Source organism: Leptodactylus fuscus, unplaced genomic scaffold, assembly GCF_031893055.1.
Source record: "Leptodactylus fuscus isolate aLepFus1 unplaced genomic scaffold, aLepFus1.hap2 HAP2_SCAFFOLD_123, whole genome shotgun sequence".
Classification (NCBI taxonomy): Eukaryota; Metazoa; Chordata; class Amphibia; order Anura; family Leptodactylidae; genus Leptodactylus; species Leptodactylus fuscus.
The window spans coordinates 273,866-298,163 of record NW_027440066.1 but is presented as its reverse complement, the minus strand read 5'-3'; the positions used below and the strand labels follow the sequence as shown (position 1 = coordinate 298,163).

The 24,298-nt window shown below is 46.4% G+C and overlaps 10 non-coding genes across 10 annotated transcripts; all 10 read left to right on the top strand.

Annotated features, from left to right (window-relative positions):
• The first annotated feature begins 1,225 nt into the window (after window positions 1-1,225).
• Window positions 1,226-1,414, top strand: LOC142186871 (U2 spliceosomal RNA). The gene has a single exon (XR_012712368.1). It is a non-coding gene; the product is annotated as a U2 spliceosomal RNA (small nuclear RNA).
• Window positions 1,415-3,051: 1,637 nt separating this feature from the next.
• LOC142186936 (U2 spliceosomal RNA) lies at window positions 3,052-3,242 on the top strand. The gene has a single exon (XR_012712399.1). It is a non-coding gene; the product is annotated as a U2 spliceosomal RNA (small nuclear RNA).
• A 1,637-nt stretch (window positions 3,243-4,879) lies between these two features.
• Window positions 4,880-5,070, top strand: LOC142186935 (U2 spliceosomal RNA). The gene has a single exon (XR_012712398.1). It is a non-coding gene; the product is annotated as a U2 spliceosomal RNA (small nuclear RNA).
• A 1,637-nt stretch (window positions 5,071-6,707) lies between these two features.
• Window positions 6,708-6,898, top strand: LOC142186934 (U2 spliceosomal RNA). Its single transcript, XR_012712397.1, has one exon. It is a non-coding gene; the product is annotated as a U2 spliceosomal RNA (small nuclear RNA).
• Window positions 6,899-8,535: 1,637 nt separating this feature from the next.
• Window positions 8,536-8,726, top strand: LOC142186933 (U2 spliceosomal RNA). The gene has a single exon (XR_012712396.1). It is a non-coding gene; the product is annotated as a U2 spliceosomal RNA (small nuclear RNA).
• A 1,637-nt stretch (window positions 8,727-10,363) lies between these two features.
• LOC142186932 (U2 spliceosomal RNA) lies at window positions 10,364-10,554 on the top strand. The gene has a single exon (XR_012712395.1). It is a non-coding gene; the product is annotated as a U2 spliceosomal RNA (small nuclear RNA).
• Window positions 10,555-12,191: 1,637 nt separating this feature from the next.
• On the top strand, window positions 12,192-12,382 carry LOC142186931 (U2 spliceosomal RNA). The gene has a single exon (XR_012712394.1). It is a non-coding gene; the product is annotated as a U2 spliceosomal RNA (small nuclear RNA).
• Window positions 12,383-14,019: 1,637 nt separating this feature from the next.
• On the top strand, window positions 14,020-14,210 carry LOC142186929 (U2 spliceosomal RNA). Its single transcript, XR_012712392.1, has one exon. It is a non-coding gene; the product is annotated as a U2 spliceosomal RNA (small nuclear RNA).
• A 1,637-nt stretch (window positions 14,211-15,847) lies between these two features.
• Window positions 15,848-16,038, top strand: LOC142186928 (U2 spliceosomal RNA). Its single transcript, XR_012712391.1, has one exon. It is a non-coding gene; the product is annotated as a U2 spliceosomal RNA (small nuclear RNA).
• Window positions 16,039-22,782: 6,744 nt separating this feature from the next.
• LOC142186900 (U2 spliceosomal RNA) lies at window positions 22,783-22,966 on the top strand. The gene has a single exon (XR_012712378.1). It is a non-coding gene; the product is annotated as a U2 spliceosomal RNA (small nuclear RNA).
• The last annotated feature ends 1,332 nt before the right edge of the window (window positions 22,967-24,298 follow it).

The following is a 24,298-nucleotide window of genomic DNA, read 5'->3' as shown; positions in this document are numbered from 1 at the left end:
TGACTTGAAAACTTTTTTTCCGTGGAAGAGAATGGAGTATTAAAATTTCTGAGGCATGCAAGAGAAATTGCTTTGCACTTGTACCTGGATTTTGCACAACTTGATGCTACTGCTACTGCTATTACTGCTGCTGTTGTTGTCGTCGTCCTCCTCTTCTTCTTATTTCGCAGTGCTTGTTGCCCTCTTGTGGCTGCCTGCTTGCTCCGGAGACAGACTGACATGCAGGCAGGGTTTATGCAGATTTGCAGCAAGCGCTGTGCATCGCTGAGTGACAGTAGTGGCAACTGGATTTGATCTGTTTCGCTGTACAAGAGGAACATTCTTCGTACGGTTTCGGAAATTTTCTCTGTCTAGCATTTTTGGACTTGCTTTGATGACGACAAAAATGTACCAAGCAGACAGCGATGTGCTGAGAAGTGTAGAGGTGGGGCCGTGGGGCCCTACTGTGATGCCAAACGCATTGGCTATCACCCTGTTCACCTTTTGGTGCAGACCTCACACACCATGACAGATCGGTACACTATCCACAGCCAGCTGGAGCACCTCCAGTCCAAATATATTGGCACTGGTCACGGCAGATACCACCAAGTGGGAATGGCTGGTGAATCAGCACCGAGACTCCTACTGCTCTTACATGGCCACTTTGACCTGCTGAACTACTTTGCTGTAGCTGAGAACGAGAGCAAGGCCCGTGTGCGCTTCAATTTGATGGAGAAGATGCTCCAGCCGTGCGGGCCTCCGGTGGACAAACCTGACGAGTCTTAGAGCCAGAGCCATCCTTCTTCTTCTTCTTCTCCCGCTTGCTTTCCTATTCCCCCCACTCACTCTCTTCTTGTGGGGGCCCCAATTTTGTGATGTAATGTATTCCTTTTCTATTTTTTGGGAATGAAACCGTAGAAGCTGTGTTTCGAGGAAAAGCAAACCAACTCCTCGTGAAGTACGTTTTAGTGGGTGTGGTCTAATGGAGAGGCGGGCCTGATGCAGATTTGCCTGCTGCGAAGGCAGTGCACTGCCGAGTCCTTGCCGCCAAAGTTCTACTATCACCTGTGGTCACTTTCCTGTACGTGATTAACCATTGATTGGCTGACTGTGGTAATGCTGTGCACCTGTGTTTCTTGCCTGGGTGTGAGAGTTGCTGACCAGGTTGCTAGCTGTTCTTCCTTCTCCTTTGGCAGTGCACGTTGCTTCCGGGGGGCGCCGCTCGGGTGCGTCCAATTTTTGGGTTATCGCTTCTCGCCTTTTGGCTAAGATCAAGTGTAGTATCTGTTCTTATCAGTTTAATATCTGATACGTCCCCTATCTGGGGACCATATATTAAATGGATTTTTGGAACAGGGAGATGGAAATAGAGCTTGCTCTGTCCACTCCACGCATTGACCTGTATTGCAGTATCTCCAGGACCGGTGCACCCCTCTTAATTTGGTTGAAAAATAGAAAAAAAATTTCTTTTTTCCTTCTGCTGCTTGCTGGCATTTCAATGTCTTGCAACAAATCAGAAGAATTGGATGAGAAATCCTATTTGTATTTCCGAATTTTATTTTATTTTTTTTTTTGGTTCAATAATTTTGTGTCACCCCTTCTACCTCTTAGATTGTCAGCTCTTGCGAGCAGGGCCCTCAGTTCCTGCATTGTGTGAAATGACTAGTTTGTAATGTATATTGTTGTCTGTAAATTAACCTGACAAATTGTACAGCGCTGCGGAATGTGTTGGCGCTATATAAATATGATGTATTGTTATCATTGTAATTTTGGTAATTGTTTTTTCTTTTGTCCAAATTTATTTATTTTCATTTTGGTTTCTTCATTTTGTTTCAGATTTTCCTGCTGACTTGAAAACTTTTTTTCCGTGGAAGAGAATGGAGTATTAAAATTTTCTGAGGCAAGCAAGAGAAATTGCTTTGCACTTGTACCTGGATTTTGCACAACTTGATGCTACTGCTACTGCTATTACTGCTGCTGTTGTTGTCGTCGTCCTCCTCTTCTTCTTATTTCGCAGTGCTTGTTGCCCTCTTGTGGCTGCCTGCTTGCTCCGGAGACAGACTGACATGCAGGCAGGGTTTATGCAGATTTGCAGCAAGCGCTGTGCATCGCTGAGTGACAGTAGTGGCAACTGGATTTGATCTGTTTCGCTGTACAAGAGGAACATTCTTCGTACGGTTTCGGAAATTTTCTCTGTCTAGCATTTTTTGGACTTGCTTTGATGACGACAAAAATGTACCAAGCAGACAGCGATGTGCTGAGAAGTGTAGAGGTGGGGCCGTGGGCCCTACTGTGATGCCAAACGCATTGGCTATCACCCTGTTCACCTTTTGGTGCAGACCTCACACACCATGACAGATCGGTACACTATCCACAGCCAGCTGGAGCACCTCCAGTCCAAATATATTGGCACTGGTCACGCAGATACCACCAAGTGGGAATGGCTGGTGAATCAGCACCGAGACTCCTACTGCTCTTACATGGGCCACTTTGACCTGCTGAACTACTTTGCTGTAGCTGAGAACGAGAGCAAGGCCCGTGTGCGCTTCAATTTGATGGAGAAGATGCTCCAGCCGTGCGGGCCTCCGGTGGACAAACCTGACGAGTCTTAGAGCCAGAGCCATCCTTCTTCTTCTTCTTCTCCCTGCTTGCTTTCCTATTCCCCCCACTCACTCTCTTCTTGTGGGGGCCCCAATTTTGTGATGTAATGTATTCCTTTTCTATTTTTTGGGAATGAAACCGTAGAAGCTGTGTTTCGAGGAAAAGCAAACCAACTCCTCGTGAAGTACGTTTTAGTGGGTGTGGTCTAATGGAGAGGCGGGCCTGATGCAGATTTGCCTGCTGCGAAGGCAGTGCACTGCCGAGTCCTTGCCGCCAAAGTTCTACTATCACCTGTGGTCACTTTCCTGTAGTGATTAACCATTGATTGGCTGACTGTGGTAATGCTGTGCACCTGTGTTTCTTGCCTGGGTGTGAGAGTTGCTGACCAGGTTGCTAGCTGTTCTTCCTTCTCCTTTGGCAGTGCACGTTGCTTCCGGGGGGCGCCGCTCGGGTGCGTCCAATTTTTGGGTTATCGCTTCTCGGCCTTTTGGCTAAGATCAAGTGTAGTATCTGTTCTTATCAGTTTAATATCTGATACGTCCCCTATCTGGGGACCATATATTAAATGGATTTTTGGAACAGGGAGATGGAAATAGAGCTTGCTCTGTCCACTCCACGCATTGACCTGGTATTGCAGTATCTCCAGGACCGGTGCACCCCTCTTAATTTGGTTGAAAAATAGAAAAAAAATTTCTTTTTTCCTTCTGCTGCTTGCTGGCATTTCAATGTCTTGCAACAAATCAGAAGAATTGGATGAGAAATCCTATTTGTATTTCCGAATTTTATTTTATTTTTTTTTTGGTTCAATAATTTTGTGTCACCCCTTCTACCTCTTAGATTGTCAGCTCTTGCGAGCAGGGCCCTCAGTTCCTGCATTGTGTGAAATGACTAGTTTTGTAATGTATATTGTTGTCTGTAAATTAACCTGACAAATTGTACAGCGCTGCGGAATGTGTTGGCGCTATATAAATATGATGTATTGTTATCATTGTAATTTTTGGTAATTGTTTTTTCTTTTGTCCAAATTTATTTATTTTCATTTTGGTTTCTTCATTTTGTTTCAGATTTTCCTGCTGACTTGAAAACTTTTTTTCCGTGGAAGAGAATGGAGTATTAAAATTTCTGAGGCAAGCAAGAGAAATTGCTTTGCACTTGTACCTGGATTTTGCACAACTTGATGCTACTGCTACTGCTATTACTGCTGCTGTTGTTGTCGTCGTCCTCCTCTTCTTCTTATTTCGCAGTGCTTGTTGCCCTCTTGTGGCTGCCTGCTTGCTCCGGAGACAGACTGACATGCAGGCAGGGTTTATGCAGATTTGCAGCAAGCGCTGTGCATCGCTGAGTGACAGTAGTGGCAACTGGATTTGATCTGTTTCGCTGTACAAGAGGAACATTCTTCGTACGGTTTCGGAAATTTTCTCTGTCTAGCATTTTTTGGACTTGCTTTGATGACGACAAAAATGTACCAAGCAGACAGCGATGTGCTGAGAAGTGTAGAGGTGGGGCCGTGGGCCCTACTGTGATGCCAAACGCATTGGCTATCACCCTGTTCACCTTTTGGTGCAGACCTCACACACCATGACAGATCGGTACACTATCCACAGCCAGCTGGAGCACCTCCAGTCCAAATATATTGGCACTGGTCACGCAGATACCACCAAGTGGGAATGGCTGGTGAATCAGCACCGAGACTCCTACTGCTCTTACATGGGCCACTTTGACCTGCTGAACTACTTTGCTGTAGCTGAGAACGAGAGCAAGGCCCGTGTGCGCTTCAATTTGATGGAGAAGATGCTCCAGCCGTGCGGGCCTCCGGTGGACAAACCTGACGAGTCTTAGAGCCAGAGCCATCCTTCTTCTTCTTCTTCTCCCTGCTTGCTTTCCTATTCCCCCCACTCACTCTCTTCTTGTGGGGGCCCCAATTTTGTGATGTAATGTATTCCTTTTCTATTTTTTGGGAATGAAACCGTAGAAGCTGTGTTTCGAGGAAAAGCAAACCAACTCCTCGTGAAGTACGTTTTAGTGGGTGTGGTCTAATGGAGAGGCGGGCCTGATGCAGATTTGCCTGCTGCGAAGGCAGTGCACTGCCGAGTCCTTGCCGCCAAAGTTCTACTATCACCTGTGGTCACTTTCCTGTAGTGATTAACCATTGATTGGCTGACTGTGGTAATGCTGTGCACCTGTGTTTCTTGCCTGGGTGTGAGAGTTGCTGACCAGGTTGCTAGCTGTTCTTCCTTCTCCTTTGGCAGTGCACGTTGCTTCCGGGGGGCGCCGCTCGGGTGCGTCCAATTTTTGGGTTATCGCTTCTCGGCCTTTTGGCTAAGATCAAGTGTAGTATCTGTTCTTATCAGTTTAATATCTGATACGTCCCCTATCTGGGGACCATATATTAAATGGATTTTTGGAACAGGGAGATGGAAATAGAGCTTGCTCTGTCCACTCCACGCATTGACCTGGTATTGCAGTATCTCCAGGACCGGTGCACCCCTCTTAATTTGGTTGAAAAATAGAAAAAAAATTTCTTTTTTCCTTCTGCTGCTTGCTGGCATTTCAATGTCTTGCAACAAATCAGAAGAATTGGATGAGAAATCCTATTTGTATTTCCGAATTTTATTTTATTTTTTTTTTGGTTCAATAATTTTGTGTCACCCCTTCTACCTCTTAGATTGTCAGCTCTTGCGAGCAGGGCCCTCAGTTCCTGCATTGTGTGAAATGACTAGTTTTGTAATGTATATTGTTGTCTGTAAATTAACCTGACAAATTGTACAGCGCTGCGGAATGTGTTGGCGCTATATAAATATGATGTATTGTTATCATTGTAATTTTTGGTAATTGTTTTTTCTTTTGTCCAAATTTATTTATTTTCATTTTGGTTTCTTCATTTTGTTTCAGATTTTCCTGCTGACTTGAAAACTTTTTTTCCGTGGAAGAGAATGGAGTATTAAAATTTCTGAGGCAAGCAAGAGAAATTGCTTTGCACTTGTACCTGGATTTTGCACAACTTGATGCTACTGCTACTGCTATTACTGCTGCTGTTGTTGTCGTCGTCCTCCTCTTCTTCTTATTTCGCAGTGCTTGTTGCCCTCTTGTGGCTGCCTGCTTGCTCCGGAGACAGACTGACATGCAGGCAGGGTTTATGCAGATTTGCAGCAAGCGCTGTGCATCGCTGAGTGACAGTAGTGGCAACTGGATTTGATCTGTTTCGCTGTACAAGAGGAACATTCTTCGTACGGTTTCGGAAATTTTCTCTGTCTAGCATTTTTTGGACTTGCTTTGATGACGACAAAAATGTACCAAGCAGACAGCGATGTGCTGAGAAGTGTAGAGGTGGGGCCGTGGGCCCTACTGTGATGCCAAACGCATTGGCTATCACCCTGTTCACCTTTTGGTGCAGACCTCACACACCATGACAGATCGGTACACTATCCACAGCCAGCTGGAGCACCTCCAGTCCAAATATATTGGCACTGGTCACGCAGATACCACCAAGTGGGAATGGCTGGTGAATCAGCACCGAGACTCCTACTGCTCTTACATGGGCCACTTTGACCTGCTGAACTACTTTGCTGTAGCTGAGAACGAGAGCAAGGCCCGTGTGCGCTTCAATTTGATGGAGAAGATGCTCCAGCCGTGCGGGCCTCCGGTGGACAAACCTGACGAGTCTTAGAGCCAGAGCCATCCTTCTTCTTCTTCTTCTCCCTGCTTGCTTTCCTATTCCCCCCACTCACTCTCTTCTTGTGGGGGCCCCAATTTTGTGATGTAATGTATTCCTTTTCTATTTTTTGGGAATGAAACCGTAGAAGCTGTGTTTCGAGGAAAAGCAAACCAACTCCTCGTGAAGTACGTTTTAGTGGGTGTGGTCTAATGGAGAGGCGGGCCTGATGCAGATTTGCCTGCTGCGAAGGCAGTGCACTGCCGAGTCCTTGCCGCCAAAGTTCTACTATCACCTGTGGTCACTTTCCTGTAGTGATTAACCATTGATTGGCTGACTGTGGTAATGCTGTGCACCTGTGTTTCTTGCCTGGGTGTGAGAGTTGCTGACCAGGTTGCTAGCTGTTCTTCCTTCTCCTTTGGCAGTGCACGTTGCTTCCGGGGGGCGCCGCTCGGGTGCGTCCAATTTTTGGGTTATCGCTTCTCGGCCTTTTGGCTAAGATCAAGTGTAGTATCTGTTCTTATCAGTTTAATATCTGATACGTCCCCTATCTGGGGACCATATATTAAATGGATTTTTGGAACAGGGAGATGGAAATAGAGCTTGCTCTGTCCACTCCACGCATTGACCTGGTATTGCAGTATCTCCAGGACCGGTGCACCCCTCTTAATTTGGTTGAAAAATAGAAAAAAAATTTCTTTTTTCCTTCTGCTGCTTGCTGGCATTTCAATGTCTTGCAACAAATCAGAAGAATTGGATGAGAAATCCTATTTGTATTTCCGAATTTTATTTTATTTTTTTTTTGGTTCAATAATTTTGTGTCACCCCTTCTACCTCTTAGATTGTCAGCTCTTGCGAGCAGGGCCCTCAGTTCCTGCATTGTGTGAAATGACTAGTTTTGTAATGTATATTGTTGTCTGTAAATTAACCTGACAAATTGTACAGCGCTGCGGAATGTGTTGGCGCTATATAAATATGATGTATTGTTATCATTGTAATTTTTGGTAATTGTTTTTTCTTTTGTCCAAATTTATTTATTTTCATTTTGGTTTCTTCATTTTGTTTCAGATTTTCCTGCTGACTTGAAAACTTTTTTTCCGTGGAAGAGAATGGAGTATTAAAATTTCTGAGGCAAGCAAGAGAAATTGCTTTGCACTTGTACCTGGATTTTGCACAACTTGATGCTACTGCTACTGCTATTACTGCTGCTGTTGTTGTCGTCGTCCTCCTCTTCTTCTTATTTCGCAGTGCTTGTTGCCCTCTTGTGGCTGCCTGCTTGCTCCGGAGACAGACTGACATGCAGGCAGGGTTTATGCAGATTTGCAGCAAGCGCTGTGCATCGCTGAGTGACAGTAGTGGCAACTGGATTTGATCTGTTTCGCTGTACAAGAGGAACATTCTTCGTACGGTTTCGGAAATTTTCTCTGTCTAGCATTTTTTGGACTTGCTTTGATGACGACAAAAATGTACCAAGCAGACAGCGATGTGCTGAGAAGTGTAGAGGTGGGGCCGTGGGCCCTACTGTGATGCCAAACGCATTGGCTATCACCCTGTTCACCTTTTGGTGCAGACCTCACACACCATGACAGATCGGTACACTATCCACAGCCAGCTGGAGCACCTCCAGTCCAAATATATTGGCACTGGTCACGCAGATACCACCAAGTGGGAATGGCTGGTGAATCAGCACCGAGACTCCTACTGCTCTTACATGGGCCACTTTGACCTGCTGAACTACTTTGCTGTAGCTGAGAACGAGAGCAAGGCCCGTGTGCGCTTCAATTTGATGGAGAAGATGCTCCAGCCGTGCGGGCCTCCGGTGGACAAACCTGACGAGTCTTAGAGCCAGAGCCATCCTTCTTCTTCTTCTTCTCCCTGCTTGCTTTCCTATTCCCCCCACTCACTCTCTTCTTGTGGGGGCCCCAATTTTGTGATGTAATGTATTCCTTTTCTATTTTTTGGGAATGAAACCGTAGAAGCTGTGTTTCGAGGAAAAGCAAACCAACTCCTCGTGAAGTACGTTTTAGTGGGTGTGGTCTAATGGAGAGGCGGGCCTGATGCAGATTTGCCTGCTGCGAAGGCAGTGCACTGCCGAGTCCTTGCCGCCAAAGTTCTACTATCACCTGTGGTCACTTTCCTGTAGTGATTAACCATTGATTGGCTGACTGTGGTAATGCTGTGCACCTGTGTTTCTTGCCTGGGTGTGAGAGTTGCTGACCAGGTTGCTAGCTGTTCTTCCTTCTCCTTTGGCAGTGCACGTTGCTTCCGGGGGGCGCCGCTCGGGTGCGTCCAATTTTTGGGTTATCGCTTCTCGGCCTTTTGGCTAAGATCAAGTGTAGTATCTGTTCTTATCAGTTTAATATCTGATACGTCCCCTATCTGGGGACCATATATTAAATGGATTTTTGGAACAGGGAGATGGAAATAGAGCTTGCTCTGTCCACTCCACGCATTGACCTGGTATTGCAGTATCTCCAGGACCGGTGCACCCCTCTTAATTTGGTTGAAAAATAGAAAAAAAATTTCTTTTTTCCTTCTGCTGCTTGCTGGCATTTCAATGTCTTGCAACAAATCAGAAGAATTGGATGAGAAATCCTATTTGTATTTCCGAATTTTATTTTATTTTTTTTTTGGTTCAATAATTTTGTGTCACCCCTTCTACCTCTTAGATTGTCAGCTCTTGCGAGCAGGGCCCTCAGTTCCTGCATTGTGTGAAATGACTAGTTTTGTAATGTATATTGTTGTCTGTAAATTAACCTGACAAATTGTACAGCGCTGCGGAATGTGTTGGCGCTATATAAATATGATGTATTGTTATCATTGTAATTTTTGGTAATTGTTTTTTCTTTTGTCCAAATTTATTTATTTTCATTTTGGTTTCTTCATTTTGTTTCAGATTTTCCTGCTGACTTGAAAACTTTTTTTCCGTGGAAGAGAATGGAGTATTAAAATTTCTGAGGCAAGCAAGAGAAATTGCTTTGCACTTGTACCTGGATTTTGCACAACTTGATGCTACTGCTACTGCTATTACTGCTGCTGTTGTTGTCGTCGTCCTCCTCTTCTTCTTATTTCGCAGTGCTTGTTGCCCTCTTGTGGCTGCCTGCTTGCTCCGGAGACAGACTGACATGCAGGCAGGGTTTATGCAGATTTGCAGCAAGCGCTGTGCATCGCTGAGTGACAGTAGTGGCAACTGGATTTGATCTGTTTCGCTGTACAAGAGGAACATTCTTCGTACGGTTTCGGAAATTTTCTCTGTCTAGCATTTTTTGGACTTGCTTTGATGACGACAAAAATGTACCAAGCAGACAGCGATGTGCTGAGAAGTGTAGAGGTGGGGCCGTGGGCCCTACTGTGATGCCAAACGCATTGGCTATCACCCTGTTCACCTTTTGGTGCAGACCTCACACACCATGACAGATCGGTACACTATCCACAGCCAGCTGGAGCACCTCCAGTCCAAATATATTGGCACTGGTCACGCAGATACCACCAAGTGGGAATGGCTGGTGAATCAGCACCGAGACTCCTACTGCTCTTACATGGGCCACTTTGACCTGCTGAACTACTTTGCTGTAGCTGAGAACGAGAGCAAGGCCCGTGTGCGCTTCAATTTGATGGAGAAGATGCTCCAGCCGTGCGGGCCTCCGGTGGACAAACCTGACGAGTCTTAGAGCCAGAGCCATCCTTCTTCTTCTTCTTCTCCCTGCTTGCTTTCCTATTCCCCCCACTCACTCTCTTCTTGTGGGGGCCCCAATTTTGTGATGTAATGTATTCCTTTTCTATTTTTTGGGAATGAAACCGTAGAAGCTGTGTTTCGAGGAAAAGCAAACCAACTCCTCGTGAAGTACGTTTTAGTGGGTGTGGTCTAATGGAGAGGCGGGCCTGATGCAGATTTGCCTGCTGCGAAGGCAGTGCACTGCCGAGTCCTTGCCGCCAAAGTTCTACTATCACCTGTGGTCACTTTCCTGTAGTGATTAACCATTGATTGGCTGACTGTGGTAATGCTGTGCACCTGTGTTTCTTGCCTGGGTGTGAGAGTTGCTGACCAGGTTGCTAGCTGTTCTTCCTTCTCCTTTGGCAGTGCACGTTGCTTCCGGGGGGCGCCGCTCGGGTGCGTCCAATTTTTGGGTTATCGCTTCTCGGCCTTTTGGCTAAGATCAAGTGTAGTATCTGTTCTTATCAGTTTAATATCTGATACGTCCCCTATCTGGGGACCATATATTAAATGGATTTTTGGAACAGGGAGATGGAAATAGAGCTTGCTCTGTCCACTCCACGCATTGACCTGGTATTGCAGTATCTCCAGGACCGGTGCACCCCTCTTAATTTGGTTGAAAAATAGAAAAAAAATTTCTTTTTTCCTTCTGCTGCTTGCTGGCATTTCAATGTCTTGCAACAAATCAGAAGAATTGGATGAGAAATCCTATTTGTATTTCCGAATTTTATTTTATTTTTTTTTTGGTTCAATAATTTTGTGTCACCCCTTCTACCTCTTAGATTGTCAGCTCTTGCGAGCAGGGCCCTCAGTTCCTGCATTGTGTGAAATGACTAGTTTTGTAATGTATATTGTTGTCTGTAAATTAACCTGACAAATTGTACAGCGCTGCGGAATGTGTTGGCGCTATATAAATATGATGTATTGTTATCATTGTAATTTTTGGTAATTGTTTTTTCTTTTGTCCAAATTTATTTATTTTCATTTTGGTTTCTTCATTTTGTTTCAGATTTTCCTGCTGACTTGAAAACTTTTTTTCCGTGGAAGAGAATGGAGTATTAAAATTTCTGAGGCAAGCAAGAGAAATTGCTTTGCACTTGTACCTGGATTTTGCACAACTTGATGCTACTGCTACTGCTATTACTGCTGCTGTTGTTGTCGTCGTCCTCCTCTTCTTCTTATTTCGCAGTGCTTGTTGCCCTCTTGTGGCTGCCTGCTTGCTCCGGAGACAGACTGACATGCAGGCAGGGTTTATGCAGATTTGCAGCAAGCGCTGTGCATCGCTGAGTGACAGTAGTGGCAACTGGATTTGATCTGTTTCGCTGTACAAGAGGAACATTCTTCGTACGGTTTCGGAAATTTTCTCTGTCTAGCATTTTTTGGACTTGCTTTGATGACGACAAAAATGTACCAAGCAGACAGCGATGTGCTGAGAAGTGTAGAGGTGGGGCCGTGGGCCCTACTGTGATGCCAAACGCATTGGCTATCACCCTGTTCACCTTTTGGTGCAGACCTCACACACCATGACAGATCGGTACACTATCCACAGCCAGCTGGAGCACCTCCAGTCCAAATATATTGGCACTGGTCACGCAGATACCACCAAGTGGGAATGGCTGGTGAATCAGCACCGAGACTCCTACTGCTCTTACATGGGCCACTTTGACCTGCTGAACTACTTTGCTGTAGCTGAGAACGAGAGCAAGGCCCGTGTGCGCTTCAATTTGATGGAGAAGATGCTCCAGCCGTGCGGGCCTCCGGTGGACAAACCTGACGAGTCTTAGAGCCAGAGCCATCCTTCTTCTTCTTCTTCTCCCTGCTTGCTTTCCTATTCCCCCCACTCACTCTCTTCTTGTGGGGGCCCCAATTTTGTGATGTAATGTATTCCTTTTCTATTTTTTGGGAATGAAACCGTAGAAGCTGTGTTTCGAGGAAAAGCAAACCAACTCCTCGTGAAGTACGTTTTAGTGGGTGTGGTCTAATGGAGAGGCGGGCCTGATGCAGATTTGCCTGCTGCGAAGGCAGTGCACTGCCGAGTCCTTGCCGCCAAAGTTCTACTATCACCTGTGGTCACTTTCCTGTAGTGATTAACCATTGATTGGCTGACTGTGGTAATGCTGTGCACCTGTGTTTCTTGCCTGGGTGTGAGAGTTGCTGACCAGGTTGCTAGCTGTTCTTCCTTCTCCTTTGGCAGTGCACGTTGCTTCCGGGGGGCGCCGCTCGGGTGCGTCCAATTTTTGGGTTATCGCTTCTCGGCCTTTTGGCTAAGATCAAGTGTAGTATCTGTTCTTATCAGTTTAATATCTGATACGTCCCCTATCTGGGGACCATATATTAAATGGATTTTTGGAACAGGGAGATGGAAATAGAGCTTGCTCTGTCCACTCCACGCATTGACCTGGTATTGCAGTATCTCCAGGACCGGTGCACCCCTCTTAATTTGGTTGAAAAATAGAAAAAAAATTTCTTTTTTCCTTCTGCTGCTTGCTGGCATTTCAATGTCTTGCAACAAATCAGAAGAATTGGATGAGAAATCCTATTTGTATTTCCGAATTTTATTTTATTTTTTTTTTGGTTCAATAATTTTGTGTCACCCCTTCTACCTCTTAGATTGTCAGCTCTTGCGAGCAGGGCCCTCAGTTCCTGCATTGTGTGAAATGACTAGTTTTGTAATGTATATTGTTGTCTGTAAATTAACCTGACAAATTGTACAGCGCTGCGGAATGTGTTGGCGCTATATAAATATGATGTATTGTTATCATTGTAATTTTTGGTAATTGTTTTTTCTTTTGTCCAAATTTATTTATTTTCATTTTGGTTTCTTCATTTTGTTTCAGATTTTCCTGCTGACTTGAAAACTTTTTTTCCGTGGAAGAGAATGGAGTATTAAAATTTCTGAGGCAAGCAAGAGAAATTGCTTTGCACTTGTACCTGGATTTTGCACAACTTGATGCTACTGCTACTGCTATTACTGCTGCTGTTGTTGTCGTCGTCCTCCTCTTCTTCTTATTTCGCAGTGCTTGTTGCCCTCTTGTGGCTGCCTGCTTGCTCCGGAGACAGACTGACATGCAGGCAGGGTTTATGCAGATTTGCAGCAAGCGCTGTGCATCGCTGAGTGACAGTAGTGGCAACTGGATTTGATCTGTTTCGCTGTACAAGAGGAACATTCTTCGTACGGTTTCGGAAATTTTCTCTGTCTAGCATTTTTTGGACTTGCTTTGATGACGACAAAAATGTACCAAGCAGACAGCGATGTGCTGAGAAGTGTAGAGGTGGGGCCGTGGGCCCTACTGTGATGCCAAACGCATTGGCTATCACCCTGTTCACCTTTTGGTGCAGACCTCACACACCATGACAGATCGGTACACTATCCACAGCCAGCTGGAGCACCTCCAGTCCAAATATATTGGCACTGGTCACGCAGATACCACCAAGTGGGAATGGCTGGTGAATCAGCACCGAGACTCCTACTGCTCTTACATGGGCCACTTTGACCTGCTGAACTACTTTGCTGTAGCTGAGAACGAGAGCAAGGCCCGTGTGCGCTTCAATTTGATGGAGAAGATGCTCCAGCCGTGCGGGCCTCCGGTGGACAAACCTGACGAGTCTTAGAGCCAGAGCCATCCTTCTTCTTCTTCTTCTCCCTGCTTGCTTTCCTATTCCCCCCACTCACTCTCTTCTTGTGGGGGCCCCAATTTTGTGATGTAATGTATTCCTTTTCTATTTTTTGGGAATGAAACCGTAGAAGCTGTGTTTCGAGGAAAAGCAAACCAACTCCTCGTGAAGTACGTTTTAGTGGGTGTGGTCTAATGGAGAGGCGGGCCTGATGCAGATTTGCCTGCTGCGAAGGCAGTGCACTGCCGAGTCCTTGCCGCCAAAGTTCTACTATCACCTGTGGTCACTTTCCTGTAGTGATTAACCATTGATTGGCTGACTGTGGTAATGCTGTGCACCTGTGTTTCTTGCCTGGGTGTGAGAGTTGCTGACCAGGTTGCTAGCTGTTCTTCCTTCTCCTTTGGCAGTGCACGTTGCTTCCGGGGGGCGCCGCTCGGGTGCGTCCAATTTTTGGGTTATCGCTTCTCGGCCTTTTGGCTAAGATCAAGTGTAGTATCTGTTCTTATCAGTTTAATATCTGATACGTCCCCTATCTGGGGACCATATATTAAATGGATTTTTGGAACAGGGAGATGGAAATAGAGCTTGCTCTGTCCACTCCACGCATTGACCTGGTATTGCAGTATCTCCAGGACCGGTGCACCCCTCTTAATTTGGTTGAAAAATAGAAAAAAAATTTCTTTTTTCCTTCTGCTGCTTGCTGGCATTTCAATGTCTTGCAACAAATCAGAAGAATTGGATGAGAAATCCTATTTGTATTTCCGAATTTTATTTTATTTTTTTTTTGGTTCAATAATTTTGTGTCACCCCTTCTACCTCTTAGATTGTCAGCTCTTGCGAGCAGGGCCCTCAGTTCCTGCATTGTGTGAAATGACTAGTTTTGTAATGTATATTGTTGTCTGTAAATTAACCTGACAAATTGTACAGCGCTGCGGAATGTGTTGGCGCTATATAAATATGATGTATTGTTATCATTGTAATTTTTGGTAATTGTTTTTTCTTTTGTCCAAATTTATTTATTTTCATTTTGGTTTCTTCATTTTGTTTCAGATTTTCCTGCTGACTTGAAAACTTTTTTTCCGTGGAAGAGAATGGAGTATTAAAATTTCTGAGGCAAGCAAGAGAAATTGCTTTGCACTTGTACCTGGATTTTGCACAACTTGATGCTACTGCTACTGCTATTACTGCTGCTGTTGTTGTCGTCGTCCTCCTCTTCTTCTTATTTCGCAGTGCTTGTTGCCCTCTTGTGGCTGCCTGCTTGCTCCGGAGACAGACTGACATGCAGGCAGGGTTTATGCAGATTTGCAGCAAGCGCTGTGCATCGCTGAGTGACAGTAGTGGCAACTGGATTTGATCTGTTTCGCTGTACAAGAGGAACATTCTTCGTACGGTTTCGGAAATTTTCTCTGTCTAGCATTTTTTGGACTTGCTTTGATGACGACAAAAATGTACCAAGCAGACAGCGATGTGCTGAGAAGTGTAGAGGTGGGGCCGTGGGCCCTACTGTGATGCCAAACGCATTGGCTATCACCCTGTTCACCTTTTGGTGCAGACCTCACACACCATGACAGATCGGTACACTATCCACAGCCAGCTGGAGCACCTCCAGTCCAAATATATTGGCACTGGTCACGCAGATACCACCAAGTGGGAATGGCTGGTGAATCAGCACCGAGACTCCTACTGCTCTTACATGGGCCACTTTGACCTGCTGAACTACTTTGCTGTAGCTGAGAACGAGAGCAAGGCCCGTGTGCGCTTCAATTTGATGGAGAAGATGCTCCAGCCGTGCGGGCCTCCGGTGGACAAACCTGACGAGTCTTAGAGCCAGAGCCATCCTTCTTCTTCTTCTTCTCCCTGCTTGCTTTCCTATTCCCCCCACTCACTCTCTTCTTGTGGGGGCCCCAATTTTGTGATGTAATGTATTCCTTTTCTATTTTTTGGGAATGAAACCGTAGAAGCTGTGTTTCGAGGAAAAGCAAACCAACTCCTCGTGAAGTACGTTTTAGTGGGTGTGGTCTAATGGAGAGGCGGGCCTGATGCAGATTTGCCTGCTGCGAAGGCAGTGCACTGCCGAGTCCTTGCCGCCAAAGTTCTACTATCACCTGTGGTCACTTTCCTGTAGTGATTAACCATTGATTGGCTGACTGTGGTAATGCTGTGCACCTGTGTTTCTTGCCTGGGTGTGAGAGTTGCTGACCAGGTTGCTAGCTGTTCTTCCTTCTCCTTTGGCAGTGCACGTTGCTTCCGGGGGGCGCCGCTCGGGTGCGTCCAATTTTTGGGTTATCGCTTCTCGGCCTTTTGGCTAAGATCAAGTGTAGTATCTGTTCTTATCAGTTTAATATCTGATACGTCCCCTATCTGGGGACCATATATTAAATGGATTTTTGGAACAGGGAGATGGAAATAGAGCTTGCTCTGTCCACTCCACGCATTGACCTGGTATTGCAGTATCTCCAGGACCGGTGCACCCCTCTTAATTTGGTTGAAAAATAGAAAAAAAATTTCTTTTTTCCTTCTGCTGCTTGCTGGCATTTCAATGTCTTGCAACAAATCAGAAGAATTGGATGAGAAATCCTATTTGTATTTCCGAATTTTATTTTATTTTTTTTTTGGTTCAATAATTTTGTGTCACCCCTTCTACCTCTTAGATTGTCAGCTCTTGCGAGCAGGGCCCTCAGTTCCTGCATTGTGTGAAATGACTAGTTTTGTAATGTATATTGTTGTCTGTAAATTAACCTGACAAATTGTACAGCGCTGCGGAATGTGTTGGCGCTATATAAATATGATGTATTGTTATCATTGTAATTTTTGGTAATTGTTTTTTCTTTTGTCCAAATTTATTTATTTTCATTTTGGTTTCTTCATTTTGTTTCAGATTTTCCTGCTGACTTGAAAACTTTTTTTCCGTGGAAGAGAATGGAGTATTAAAATTTCTGAGGCAAGCAAGAGAAATTGCTTTGCACTTGTACCTGGATTTTGCACAACTTGATGCTACTGCTACTGCTATTACTGCTGCTGTTGTTGTCGTCGTCCTCCTCTTCTTCTTATTTCGCAGTGCTTGTTGCCCTCTTGTGGCTGCCTGCTTGCTCCGGAGACAGACTGACATGCAGGCAGGGTTTATGCAGATTTGCAGCAAGCGCTGTGCATCGCTGAGTGACAGTAGTGGCAACTGGATTTGATCTGTTTCGCTGTACAAGAGGAACATTCTTCGTACGGTTTCGGAAATTTTCTCTGTCTAGCATTTTTTGGACTTGCTTTGATGACGACAAAAATGTACCAAGCAGACAGCGATGTGCTGAGAAGTGTAGAGGTGGGGCCGTGGGCCCTACTGTGATGCCAAACGCATTGGCTATCACCCTGTTCACCTTTTGGTGCAGACCTCACACACCATGACAGATCGGTACACTATCCACAGCCAGCTGGAGCACCTCCAGTCCAAATATATTGGCACTGGTCACGCAGATACCACCAAGTGGGAATGGCTGGTGAATCAGCACCGAGACTCCTACTGCTCTTACATGGGCCACTTTGACCTGCTGAACTACTTTGCTGTAGCTGAGAACGAGAGCAAGGCCCGTGTGCGCTTCAATTTGATGGAGAAGATGCTCCAGCCGTGCGGGCCTCCGGTGGACAAACCTGACGAGTCTTAGAGCCAGAGCCATCCTTCTTCTTCTTCTTCTCCCTGCTTGCTTTCCTATTCCCCCCACTCACTCTCTTCTTGTGGGGGCCCCAATTTTGTGATGTAATGTATTCCTTTTCTATTTTTTGGGAATGAAACCGTAGAAGCTGTGTTTCGAGGAAAAGCAAACCAACTCCTCGTGAAGTACGTTTTAGTGGGTGTGGTCTAATGGAGAGGCGGGCCTGATGCAGATTTGCCTGCTGCGAAGGCAGTGCACTGCCGAGTCCTTGCCGCCAAAGTTCTACTATCACCTGTGGTCACTTTCCTGTAGTGATTAACCATTGATTGGCTGACTGTGGTAATGCTGTGCACCTGTGTTTCTTGCCTGGGTGTGAGAGTTGCTGACCAGGTTGCTAGCTGTTCTTCCTTCTCCTTTGGCAGTGCACGTTGCTTCCGGGGGGCGCCGCTCGGGTGCGTCCAATTTTTGGGTTATCGCTTCTCGGCCTTTTGGCTAAGACCAAGTGGGGAGGCTGATGGTTTGACCCAGAAGAATTGGAGAAGGCGATCATACATCAAGCGGTGACACTCATCTACAAAGATGGCCGGAACCCTTCAACATGCGACCTGCCGGTGCGCGTCTGAACACGATTTCAAGATAAAGAACGCTGTACGGATTGATGTGGCTTCAGCAGCAAAAGATCTTTTTACCAGGCAGTACCTTGTGAGAGAGATCCTCTTCAAGACATTGGAGGTACCCAAATTAGCTATTCTGGCTCTACAGGAGACGTATGGGAGCTTCACCCTGTCATTCATCTCCGACCACGCCTTCCAGCAGTTTCAACAAAAGGTCAGACTGAGTTTACAACTTACTACTCTTAAGGGACTGTCCTTTGTGTTCCTATATGAGGAGGAGGTGGTGGTAGTTGTTTCCATGCGGAGCCCTCATGTACATCTTTTGGACGTAAAAACATTCTTGATGATGTACGTGGATATTACCAGATGTGGCCCTCAAAGGGATGCAGACGGGATCTGGACGGGGAAGTTTTTATTTTGGGTTAAGTTCAGGCCTGACAACTCCCCAGCCAGTTACAAAGGAGTCTTACACCCTCCCTCAAGATTCAGAATAGGAAAGGAAATTGGTCGTTTATTTTACAATCAAATGCCTGATTTCTGCTTTAATTGTCTACAATTTGGACATTGGAACTCTGGCTGTAAGAACCAGGAGGTGTGTCGGAAGTGTGGCCAATCAGGGCACGGCGCTTCCTCCTGCACAAACAACATCATCTGCAATGTCTGCAAAGGCTCTGATCACCTTTACAAAGACTGTCCAACAAGGAGGCGGACTTATGCAGATGCTGCTAGGAATGATGGTCCTGTCCAAGATCTGGCGCCTGGGATTATCGCCTCCATCTTTCTTCAGGACGATTCGGACGCAGCACCTGACCTTGACCCTGAGGACGGTGAGCCAGCTGACCAGCCTGCCATGGAGTCTTCTTTGGTGACCCCCACTTTGCCTGTACCAAAACCTCTCCCTGAGGTGTCTGGGGAGGAGCTCATACAGCCTGTTGCCTCAACCTCTGAGAATCATCATCCAGCTCCTTCTGGGGCTGTGGTTCAGTGGGGAGATACTCCTGATGGGGTGTCTCCTACTACTGTGGAGGAGACGCCTGTGGAGGAGCAGGGGGAGACCTCTGTTATTGCCATGGGTGAGGACTCTATGGACTGGACCACTGTCTCCAAAAAGAAGAGAAAGGATTCTGCTTCTGGTAGGCGTGACCTTAAACGCCGTCAGCCTCATGTCTCGCCCCATGCCTCACCCCACCCTCCTGAGTCTGGGGAGGCTGTTGCTATGGCGACTTCAGTCCTGACTTCTCCTGCTACCAGCATCAGCTCTGGCTCCTCCCAGAGTACTCGGATTGGCTCTGGGCCTCGTGGGCGTTCGCAAACTTAATATTTCCCATGGCTTCTTTACGCATAGCTTCTGTCAACATTAGAGGCTTCATGAGCCCTGTGAAACGGGCTGCAGTATATGACTATGTGTCCTTGGAAAAATATGACTTGGTCTTTCTTCAGGAATGTAGCATCCCTCATGATGTGAATTACAAGTCCTTGCGCAGAGGTTGGACCCGTGGTTTCTCAGTGTGGTCAGGGGACAACTCCAACCGCAACTCTGGCGTATGCATTCTCTGTACCAATCCTGACATTAAACTCTGTTCCTTCCAAGAACTGGTACCTGGCAGATGCCTGCTGGCAACTGTTTCCCTGTATGGCTCCCTCTTCAGGTTGTTTAACATCTATGCGCACCCAACAGTTCATGAGCGTGCGGAGCTGCTGGAGGTACTACAGCATTTTCTGCCTGGTGCTACGCCAGTGTTAGTAGCCGGGGACTTTAACTGCCTCCTGCCGGATGAAACCCGGTTTGGTGGTACTGACACTGTCCGAATTGATAAGACGAGGAAACTTTTACAGGACTTGATTGCGGATCACCGTCTCTGCGACGTCGGGAAAGCTCTCTCTCCCGCCAGCCCTGACTATACCTGGCGGAGTTCCCGCTATAGGTCGCGCATTGACTATATCCTGATCTCGTCTGCCTTCACTGCTGACTCCTTCGTCTTAAAAGACTGTGTTTTCTCTGATCATCGCTGGCTCATCGCAACCTTACGCCTGGGCTCTGCTCCAAAAGGTCCAGGGGTCTGGAAGCTAAATGTACAGTTACTTGAGGACATGGCGGTTCGTACCTCCTTTCACCGTCTTTATGAAAAACTGAGAGGGCGTCAGCACCGTTTCCCATGCCTGACAGCTTGGTGGGAATATGCCAAACTGGAGTGCCGTCGCTTTTTTCAGAAAGAGGGAGTGAGGGCTGCTCGTCGACGGAAATTATTCTATCGCCAGCTACAAACTCAGCTACAAACCTTGCACCAGCTTGCGGACCTGGGGGTGGATGTCACTAGTGCCATCACCACAGTCCGGCGGCAAATTCAGTCGGCTGTGGCGCAGCGTGGCAAGGAAATAATCTTCCAGTCTAAAGTCCGTCACCTGGAGGAGAATGAAGCGTGTTCACGCTATTTCTTCAAAACCGTTGCTGGTGCCAAAGAACCCATCACGGCCTTGGAAGGTGAGACTGAGACCTCAGGGATGCTCAATAAGGCTCGGGATTATTATCGGTCCCTTTTTGCCACCAAGGACATCGACTTTGCCAATTTGCGGACCGTGCTCTGCTCCTTGGAGGAGCGACTCCATCCGGAGGATTGTACAACCTTGCTCACTCCCGTCTCCCCACAGGAATTGTACTCGGCGGTCCGCAGCTTCTCTCCTGGGAAGTCCCCAGGTTCTGATGGTCTGCCCGCAGAGTTCTATACTACCTTTTGGCCGATTCTGCAGCAGGACTTGCTGGGGGTTTTCCGCGAAGTGTTTCTAATGGACTGTTTGCCTCAAACATGGAGAGAGGGCATAGTCGTTCTCCTATACAAGAAAGGCGACAAGTCTGCTCTGGCCAATTGGAGGCCTATCACACTATTGAATTTGGATTACAAACTTTTTTCCAAACTCTTAGTTGGGCGTTTCAAGACCGTCCTTGCAAAACTCATCCACCCAGATCAGACCTGTTCTGTGCCGGGCAGGGGGATCTGGGCTAACCTTAATTGTATAAAAGATGTCATCTGGTACCAGACGGAGAGGAGCCAAAAACTTTCCATACTTAGCCTCGACTTCCAGAAGGCGTTTGACCGAGTTTCCCATGCCTACCTCTGGATGGTCCTGGACGCCATGGGGTTGCCGCCCCCCTTCAGGAAGGTTCTGTCCTTGCTGTATACGGACGCCCATAGCCGGATCTTGATAAACGGCTCATTGTCGGATACAATTCTACTGTGCTCTGGGGTCAAGCAAGGCTGTCCGCTGAGCCCCATCCTTTTCATCTGTGCGCTGGAGCCCTTGCTATGTAGCATCCGCAGTGATACCCTGATCCAGGGAGTACCCGTTCCTGGGAATGGAGGTCTACCAGTCAAAGTCAAAGCATACATGGACGACGTTTCCATTTTGTGCGGCTCAGAGGCGTCTTTGTGCAGGACCCTGCACACAACTTTGTCCTTTTGCTCTGCATCTGGCTTCCGTCTCAATATGGACAAATCGGAGCGTCTGGTCCTTGGACGTTGGAACAATGCCGACCTGCACATGCTCCCTCCTCCTAGTGCGGAAGTGAAAATTTTAGGAGTCTACTTCAGTGCAGCAAATGATGGAGCCACTAGCTGGGACTCCGTGCGGTCCAAAGTCCAGAAACGGGTGGATTTTTGGAAGCTGCGGAAGCTCTCCTTTGAGGGCAAGAAGCTCGTCATAAAATCTGTTCTATTGCCCCTGCTCCTTTATCTGAATTTGGTTTATCCCCCCCCAGATGCCATACTTAAACGGATCCAACGGATTTTCTTTACCTTCTTCTGGGGGTCTGGATTTGAGAAGGTGCGCAGGGAAATCTGTTTCAAAGCCATGGACAAAGGTGGGAAGGGTCTCCCCAATCTCCAGACTTTCCTCTCCGTCCACCTTTTCTCTTTGATTTTCCGAGCTAAAGACTTGGACATCACCTGGGCTCGGTTCCTGCGATATGCTGTGGGGCACGTTTTTAGGAAAAATGGCTGGCTTCATCTCCCGCTGACGTCCCCAACGCTGCTGTCTTGCCCTGCCCACTATCGTTTTCTGCTAAGGACTATTGCATCCTATGGCCTGGCGGGCTGGAGGCCCGACGTTTTGAGGTGCCCCAAACGCATCCTAAAGACTCTCTCAGGACTGGATACTCTGGTCCCGGTGGACCGTTTCTCATTTGCCAACTGCAGCGCCATCTGGGCCAGAGTGTCGGCGCCTTACCTAGCCAATACCTTGAAAGATTTGAACTGGCTGATAGTACATGGCGCCCTTCCCACCCGGGCCTTCCAATATGCCAGGAGACTCAGTACCACTTCCCTATGCCCGAGGTGTGGTAACGAGGAGACGCTTATCCACCTCCTCTGGAATTGCGTTTATGCGCAGACTGTGTGGCGGTCTGTAGGAGACTTTTTAAAATTTGCCACGGGCCTCAGACGGTTGGACTACACCGTAATATCCTATGGCCTTTTTATGGACTTGTCGCCTGAGAAGGAACGGGTCTGCTGGACCTTTTTGAGTGCTTTAAAACAGGCCTTGTGGTCCGCCCGCAATGTTTTGGTTTTCCAGAGAGATCTCATCTCTGAAACAGACTGTGTCCGGTTAGCACTTGCTGATGTTTATATCTATTACCTGTTGGACATTAAAAAGTTGGGCCGTAAAAGTGCCAATGTCATATGGAACTTTCAGTTATGGAATGTGATTTTCTAACTTGTTGGCTTGCACTGCATATATCATTCCTCTTCTCCCTGCATATACAACTGTTTTATTCATTTCTACCTGTTTTTCTCCTTATAGGATATACCACTTGTTTTGCCTTTTCTTGCATATACCTGTTTTTGTTTTTTAGGTGATACCACCCTCTCCTGGGATAGCATATACCTAGCTGTTTATGTATTTGCATATACCTTCTTGTAATCTTCCTTAATGTACGATCCTATTTGTACTGTACATGTTCTTGTATGTTTCATTTATTTTTCTAATAAAAACGTAAAAAAAATCTGTTCTTATCAGTTTAATATCTGATACGTCCCCTATCTGGGGACCATATATTAAATGGATTTTTGGAACAGGGAGATGGAAATAGAGCTTGCTCTGTCCACTCCACGCATTGACCTGGTATTGCAGTATCTCCAGGACCGGTGCACCCCTCTTAATTTGGTTGAAAAATAGAAAAAAAATTTCTTTTTTCCTTCTGCTGCTTGCTGGCATTTCAATGTCTTGCAACAAATCAGAAGAATTGGATGAGAAATCCTATTTGTATTTCCGAATTTTATTTTATTTTTTTTTTGGTTCAATAATTTTGTGTCACCCCTTCTACCTCTTAGATTGTCAGCTCTTGCGAGCAGGGCCCTCAGTTCCTGCATTGTGTGAAATGACTAGTTTTGTAATGTATATTGTTGTCTGTAAATTAACCTGACAAATTGTACAGCGCTGCGGAATGTGTTGGCGCTATATAAATATGATGTATTGTTATCATTGTAATTTTTGGTAATTGTTTTTTCTTTTGTCCAAATTTATTTATTTTCATTTTGGTTTCTTCATTTTGTTTCAGATTTTCCTGCTGACTTGAAAACTTTTTTTCCGTGGAAGAGAATGGAGTATTAAAATTTCTGAGGCAAGCAAGAGAAATTGCTTTGCACTTGTACCTGGATTTTGCACAACTTGATGCTACTGCTACTGCTATTACTGCTGCTGTTGTTGTCGTCGTCCTCCTCTTCTTCTTATTTCGCAGTGCTTGTTGCCCTCTTGTGGCTGCCTGCTTGCTCCGGAGACAGACTGACATGCAGGCAGGGTTTATGCAGATTTGCAGCAAGCGCTGTGCATCGCTGAGTGACAGTAGTGGCAACTGGATTTGATCTGTTTCGCTGTACAAGAGGAACATTCTTCGTACGGTTTCGGAAATTTTCTCTGTCTAGCATTTTTTGGACTTGCTTTGATGACGACAAAAATGTACCAAGCAGACAGCGATGTGCTGAGAAGTGTAGAGGTGGGGCCGTGGGCCCTACTGTGATGCCAAACGCATTGGCTATCACCCTGTTCACCTTTTGGTGCAGACCTCACACACCATGACAGATCGGTACACTATCCACAGCCAGCTGGAGCACCTCCAGTCCAAATATATTGGCACTGGTCACGCAGATACCACCAAGTGGGAATGGCTGGTGAATCAGCACCGAGACTCCTACTGCTCTTACATGGGCCACTTTGACCTGCTGAACTACTTTGCTGTAGCTGAGAACGAGAGCAAGGCCCGTGTGCGCTTCAATTTGATGGAGAAGATGCTCCAGCCGTGCGGGCCTCCGGTGGACAAACCTGACGAGTCTTAGAGCCAGAGCCATCCTTCTTCTTCTTCTTCTCCCTGCTTGCTTTCCTATTCCCCCCACTCACTCTCTTCTTGTGGGGGCCCCAATTTTGTGATGTAATGTATTCCTTTTCTATTTTTTGGGAATGAAACCGTAGAAGCTGTGTTTCGAGGAAAAGC